Source organism: Zea mays, chromosome 7 (assembly GCF_902167145.1).
Source record: "Zea mays cultivar B73 chromosome 7, Zm-B73-REFERENCE-NAM-5.0, whole genome shotgun sequence".
NCBI lineage: Eukaryota > Viridiplantae > Streptophyta > Magnoliopsida > Poales > Poaceae > Zea > Zea mays.
The window spans coordinates 23,224,593-23,232,155 of record NC_050102.1 but is presented as its reverse complement, the minus strand read 5'-3'; positions in this window follow the sequence as shown (position 1 = coordinate 23,232,155).

Sequence of the window (7,563 nt, the reverse complement as noted above, 5' to 3'; positions counted from 1 at the left end):
GTGCTTCATTAGAGCCTAACCGCTCGAAGTAATGTCGGGAGATCACGCCAAGAAGGAGATGGTGACCGGCGAGAAGCCCGCTACAAGCCACGGGAAAGCTCTATCGGGAGAGTCCTACAACAAAGGGAAGGGGAAGGAAAAGGAATCCCCTTCACACAAGTCGCGTCGGAGCGGTGACAAGAAGAAAAAGATGAGGAAAGTGGTCTACTACGAGACCGACACCTCGTCGCCATCCACCTCCGGCTCCGACACGCCGTCCATAACTTCTAAGCGCCATGAGCGCAAGAAGTTTAGTAAGATTCCCCTACGCTATCCTCGCATTCCTAAACATACGCCATTACTTTCCGTCCCATTAGGCAAACCACCAACGTTTGATGGTGAAGATTATGCTAGGTGGAGTGATTTGATGAGATTTCACCTAACCTCATTCCACAAAAGTATATGGGATGTTGTTGAGTTTGGTGTACAGGTACCATCTGTAGGAGATGAAGATTATGATGAGGACGAAGTGGCCCAAATCCAACACTTCAACTCCCAAGCCTCAACTATACTCCTCGCCTCTCTAAGTCGAGAGGAGTATAATAAGGTGCAAGGGTTGAAAGGTGCTAAGGAGATTTGGGACATGCTAAAGACCGCGCACGAAGGAGACGAGGTGACCAAAATCACCAAGCGGGAAACGATCGAGGGGGAGCTCGGTCGCTTCCGACTTCGCCAAGGGGAGGAGCCACAAGACATGTACAACCGGCTTAAAACCTTGGTGAACCAAGTGCGCAACCTCGGGAGCAAAAAAATGGGATGACCACGAAATGGTTAAGGTTATTCTAAGATCGCTTGTTTTCCTTAACCCCACTCAAGTTCAATTAATTCGTGGTAATCCTAGATATACACTAATGACTCCCGAGGAAGTAATCGGGAATTTTGTGAGCTTTGAATTGATGATCAAAGGCTCAAAGAAGATCAACGAGCTTGATGGCCCCTCCATGACCGAAGCACAACCGGTCGCATTCAAAGCGACGGAGGAGAAGAAGGAGGAGTCTACATCAAGTAGACAACCAATCAACGCCTCAAAGCTCGACAACGAGGAAATGGCGCTCATCATCAAGAGCTTCCGCCAAATCCTCAAACAAAGGAGGGGGAAGGATTACAAGCCTCGCTCCAAGAAAGTGTGCTACAAATGTGGTAAGCCCGGTCATTTTATTGCAAAATGTCCATTATCTAGTGATAGTGACAGGGGAGACGACAAGAAGGGGAGAAGAAAGGAGAAGAAGAGGTACTACAAGAAGAAGGGCGGCGATGCCCATGTTTGCCGGGAGTGGGACTCCAACGAGAGCTCCACCGACTCCTCCTCCGACGAGGACGCCGCAAACATCGCCGTCACCAAGGGTCTTCTCTTCCCCAACGTCGGCCACAAGTGCCTTATGGCAAAAGACGGCAAAAGGAAGAAGGTAAAATCAAGATCCTCCACTAAATATGAAACCTCTAGTGATGAGGATAATGCTAGTAATGAGGAGGATAACTTACGCATTCTTTTTGCCAACCTAAACATGCAACAAAAGGAAAAATTAAATGAATTGATTAGTGCTATTCATGAGAAGGATGATCTCTTGGACACCCAAGAAGACTTCCTTATTAAATAAAATAAGAAGCATGTTAAGGTTAAAAATGCTTATGCTCTAGAAGTAGAAAAATGTGAAAAACTATCTAGTGAGCTAAGCACTTGCCATGAGACTATTGACAACCTTAGAAATGAGAATGCTAATTTAATTGCTAAGGTTGATTCAAATGTTTGTGATGTTTCAATTCCAAATCTTAGAAATGATAATGCTAATTTGCTTGCTAAGATTGAAGAATTGAACATTTCTCTTGCTAGCCTTAGGATTGAAAATGAAAAACTGCTTGCTAAGGCTAAAGAATTAGATGTTTGCAATGCTTCCATTTCCAACCATAGAAGTAAAAATGATATATTACATGCTAAGGTTGTAGAATTAAAATCTTGCAAACCCTCTACATCTACCATTGAGCATACTTCCATTTGTAGTAGATGTAGAGACATTAACATTGATGCTATTCATGATCACATGGCTTTAATTAAACAACAAAATGATCATATAGCTAAATTAGATGCTAAAATTGCCGAGCATGACTTAGAAAATGAGAAGTTTAAATTTGCTAGAAGCATGCTCTATAGTGGGAGACGTCCTGGCATTAAGGATGGCATTGGTTTCCAAAAGGGAGACAATGTCAAACTTAATGCCCCTCCTAAAAGATTGTCTAATTTTGTAAAGGGCAAGGCTCCCATGCCTCAGGATAACGAGGGTTACATTTTGTACCCTACCGGTTATCCCGAGAGCAAAATTCGGAAAATTCACTCTAGGAAGTCTCACTCTGGCCCAAATCATGTTTTTATGTATAAGGGTGATACATCTAGTTCTAGGCAATCAACCCATGCAAAATTGCCTAAGAAGAAAACTCCTAGTGCATCAAATGATCATAACATTTCATTTAAAACTTTTGATGCATCTTATGTGTTAACTAACAAATCCGGCAAGGTAGTTGCCAAGTATGTTGGGGGCAAACACAAGGGATCAAAGACTTGTGTTTGGGTACCCAAAGTTCTTGTATCTAATGCCAAAGGACCCAAAACCATTTGGGTACCTAAAGTCAAGAACTAAACTTGTTTTGTAGGTTTATGCATCCGAGGGCTCAAGTTGGATCATCGACAGTGGGTGCACAAACCACATGAAAGGGGAGAAGAAGATGTTCTCCTCCTATGAGAAAAACCTAGATCCCCAACGAGCTATCACATTCGGGGATGGAAATCAAGGTTTGGTCAAAGGATTGGGTAAAATTGCTATATCTCCTGACCATTCAATTTCCAATGTTTTTCTTGTAGATTCTTTAGATTACAATTTGCTTTCCATATCTCAATTATGCAAAATGGGCTACAACTGTCTTTTCACAGATGTAGGTGTTACTGTCTTTAGAAGGAGTGATGATTCAATAGCATTTAAGGGAGTGTTAGAGGGTCAGCTATACTTAGTAGATTTTGATAGAGCTGAACTCGACACTTGCTTAATTGCTAAGACTAACATGGGCTGACTCTGGCATCACCGACTAGCACATGTTGGAATGAAGAATCTTCACAAGCTTCTAAAGGGAGAACACATTTTAGGACTAACAAATGTTCATTTTGAGAAAGACTGGGTTTGTAGCGCATGTCAGGCAGGGAAGCAGGTTGGTGCTCATCATCCACATAAGAACATCATGACGACTGACAGGCCACTCGAGCTCCTACACATGGACCTATTTGGCCCGATTGCTTACATAAGCATCGGCGGGAGTAAGTACTGTCTACTTATTGTGGATGATTATTCTCGCTTCACTTGGGTGTTCTTTTTGCAGGAAAAATCTCATACCCAAGAAACCTTAAAGGGATTCTTGAGACGGGCTCAAAATGAGTTCGGCTTAAGGATCAAGAAAATTAGAATCGACAACGGGACAGAGTTCAAGAACTCTCAAATTGAAGGCTTCCTTGAGGAGGAGGGCATCAAGCATGAGTTCTCTTCTCCCTACACCCCACAACAAAATGGTGTAGTGGAGAGGAAGAATAGAACTCTATTGGACATGGCAAGAACCATGCTTGATGAGTACAAGACTTCGGATCGGTTTTGGGCCGAGGCGGTCAACACCGCTTGCTACGCCATCAACCGGTTGTATCTACACCGAATCCTCAAGAAGACATCATATGAACTCCTAACCGGTAAAAAGCCCAATATTTCATATTTTAGAGTCTTTGGTAGCAAATGCTTTATTCTTGTTAAAAAAGGTAGAAAATCTAAATTTGCTCCTAAGACTGTGGAAGGCTTTTTACTAGGATATGATTCAAACACAAGGGCATATAGAGTCTTTAACAAATCCTCTGGACAAGTTGAAGTTTCTTGTGACGTTGTGTTTGATGAGACTAACGGCTCTCAAATAGAGCAAGTTGATCTTGATGAGATAGGTGATGAAGAGGCTCTGTGCATTGCGCTAAGGAACATGTCCATTGGGGATGTGTGTCCTAAGGAATCCAAGGAGCCTCCAAATGCACAAGATCAACCATCCTTCTCCACGCAAGCATCTCCACCAACTCAAAATGAGGATGAGGCTCAAGTTGATGAAGGAGAAGATCAAAAAGATGAGCCACCTCAAGATGACAGCAATGATCAAGGGGAGATGCAAATGATCAAGACAAGGAGGATGAAGAACCAAGACCGCCACACCCAAGAGTCCACCAAGCAATCCAACGAGATCACCCCATCGACACCATCCTCGGCGACATTCATAAGGGGGTAACCACTAGATCTCGTGTTGCACATTTTTGTGAGCATTACTCATTTGTTTCTTCTATTGAGCCACACAGGGTAGAGGAAGCACTACAAGATTCGGATTGGGTAGTGGCGATGCAAGAGGAGCTCAACAACTTCACTAGGAATGAGGTATGGCATTTAGTTCCACGTCCTAACCAAAATGTTGTAGGAACCAAGTGGGTCTTCCGCAACAAGCAAGACGAGCATGGTGTGGTGACAAGGAACAAAGCCAGACTTGTGGCAAAGGGATATTCACAAGTCGAATGTTTGGATTTCGGTGAAACCTATGCACCCGTAGCTAGGCTTGAGTCAATTCGTATATTACTTGCCTATGCTACTTACCATGGCTTCAAGCTTTACCAAATGGACGTGAAGAGTGCCTTCCTCAATGGACCGATCAAGGAAGAAGTCTATGTTGAGCAACCTCCCGGCTTTGAAGATAGTGAGTACCCTAACCATGTGTATAAACTCTCTAAGGCACTTTATGGGCTCAAGCAAGCCCCAAGAGCATGGTATGAATGCCTAAGAGATTTTCTTATCGCTAATGGCTTCAAAGTCGGAAAAGTCGATCCTACTCTATTCACTAAAACTCTTGACAATGATTTGTTTGTATGCCAAATTTATGTTGATGATATTATATTTGGGTCTACTAACGAATCTACATGTGAAGAATTTAGTAGGATCATGACACAAAAATTCGAGATGTCGATGATGGGGGAGTTGAAGTACTTCTTAGGATTTCAAGTGAAGCAACTCCAAGAGGGCACCTTCATTAGCCAAACGAAGTATATTCAAGACATTCTAAACAAGTTTGGGATGAAGGATGCCAAGCCTATCAAGACACCCATGGGAACCAATGAGCATCTCGACCTCGACACGGGAGGTAAATCCGTAGATCAAAAGGTATACCGGTCGATGATAGGTTCTTTACTCTATTTATGTGCATCTTGACCGGATATTATGCTTTCCGTATGCATGTGTGCAAGATTCCAAGCCGACCCTAAGGAAGCTCACCTTACGGCCGTAAAACGAATCTTGAGATATTTAGTTCATACTCCTAAGTTTGGGCTTTGGTACCCTCGGGGATCCACATTTGATTTAATTGGTTATTCGGCTGCCGATTGGGCGGGGTGTAAAATTAATAGAAAGAGCACATCAGGGACTTGTCAGTTCTTGGGAAGATCTCTGGTGTCTTGGGCTTCAAAGAAGCAAAATTCTGTAGGTCTTTCTACCGCCGAAGCCGAGTATATTGCCGCAGGCCATTGTTGCGCGCAATTACTTTGGATGAGGCAAACCCTCAGGGACTATGGTTACAAATTAACCAAAGTTCCTCTTCTATGTGATAATGAGAGTGCAATCCGCATGGCGGATAATCCCGTTGAGCATAGCCGCACTAAACACATAGCCATTCGGTATCATTTTCTTAGGGATCACCAACAAAAGGGAGATATCGAGATTGCATATATTAACACTAAGGATCAATTAGCCGATATCTTTACCAAGCCACTAGATGAACAAACTTTTAACAAACTTAGGCATGAGCTAAATATTCTTGATTCTAGGAATTTCTTTTGATATCTTGCATACATAGCTCATAAATATACCTTTGATCATGTCTCTTTCATGTGCTATGACTAATGTGTTTTCAAGTGAATTTCAAATCAAGTCATAGGTGTATTGAAAGGGAATTGGAGTCTTCGACGAAGACATAGGCTTCCACTCCACTTCATAACTCATCCTTCGCCGTCGCTCCGAGCCATTCCTCGTCTTTGGTATAATCTTCACTCATGTTTTATTTACCAAAGGGGAGAAAGTAGTTACAAAGGGCTCTAATGATTCCGTTTTTGGCGATTTATGCCAAAGGGGGAGAGAGCATGAGCCCAAAGCAAAAGGACCGCACCACCACCAAATTCAAAAATTTTAGTCTTTCAATTTGGTTTTAAAGAAGTATTTTCAAATTGGTATCTTATTTGTGATATAATTTCAAATTGGTATATCCTCTTCAAAATTAACATCAAAACCCTCTTGAACACTAAGAGGAGGATTCCATTAAGGGGGAGTTTTGTTTTAGTCAAAGGGGAGAAAATTTCAAATCTTGAAAATGGTTCTCAAAATCTTATTCATTTACCTTTGACTATTTGCAAAAGGACTTTGAAAAGAATTTACAAAAGGATTTGCAAAACAAAACATGTGGTGCAAGCGTGGTCCAAAATGTTAAAAATAAAGAAACAATCCATGCATATCTTATGAATTTATATTGGCTCAATTCTAAGTAACCTTTGCACTTAAAATTATGCAAACTAGTTCAATTATGCACTTCTATATTTGCTTTGGTTTGTGTTGGCATCAATCACCAAAAAAGGGGAGATTGAAAGGGAATTAGGCTTACACCTATTTCCTAATTGATTTTGGTGGTTGAATTGCCCAACACAAATAATTGGACTAACTAGTTTGCTCTAGTCTATAAGTTCTACAGGTGCCAAAGGTTCACAACAAGCCAATAAAAAGACCAAGAAAAGGGTTCAAACAAAGAGAGCAAGGGACAACCGAAGTGTGCCCTGGTCTGGCGCACCGGATTGTCCGGTGCACCACCGGACAGTGTCCGGTGCACCAGGGGACTCCAAGCTGAACTCCACACCTTCGGGAATTCTCAGAGGCGCTCCGCTATAATTCACCGGACTGTCCGGTGCACCACCGGACAGTGTCCGGTGCCCCAAGGGAGAGCGACTCTGAACTCGCCAGCTTCGGGAATCCGCTCCGCTATAATTCACCGGACTGTCCGGTGAGTCATCGGACAGTGTCCGGTGCACACCGGACTGTCCGGTGTAACAGCGGAGCAACGACTACTTCGCGCGCAACGGTCGACTGCAACGCATTAAATGCGCGCCTGCGCGCGCAGAGGAGCCAAGCACGCGCGGGTGGCACACCGGACAGTCTATAGGACTTGTCCGGTGCGCCACCGGACAGCCAGGCGGGCCCACAAGACAGAGCTCTAACGATCGAACCCCAACGGTCTGCTGACGTGGCTGGCGCACCGGACTGTCCGGTGCGCCATGCGACAGCACACTTCCAACGGCCACTTTGTGGTGGTTGGGGCTATAAATACCCCAACCACCCCACATTCATTGGCATCCAAGTTTTCCACCTTCCAACTACTTACAAGAACTAGCATTCAATACAAGACACACCAAAGAGATCAAATCCTCTCCCAACT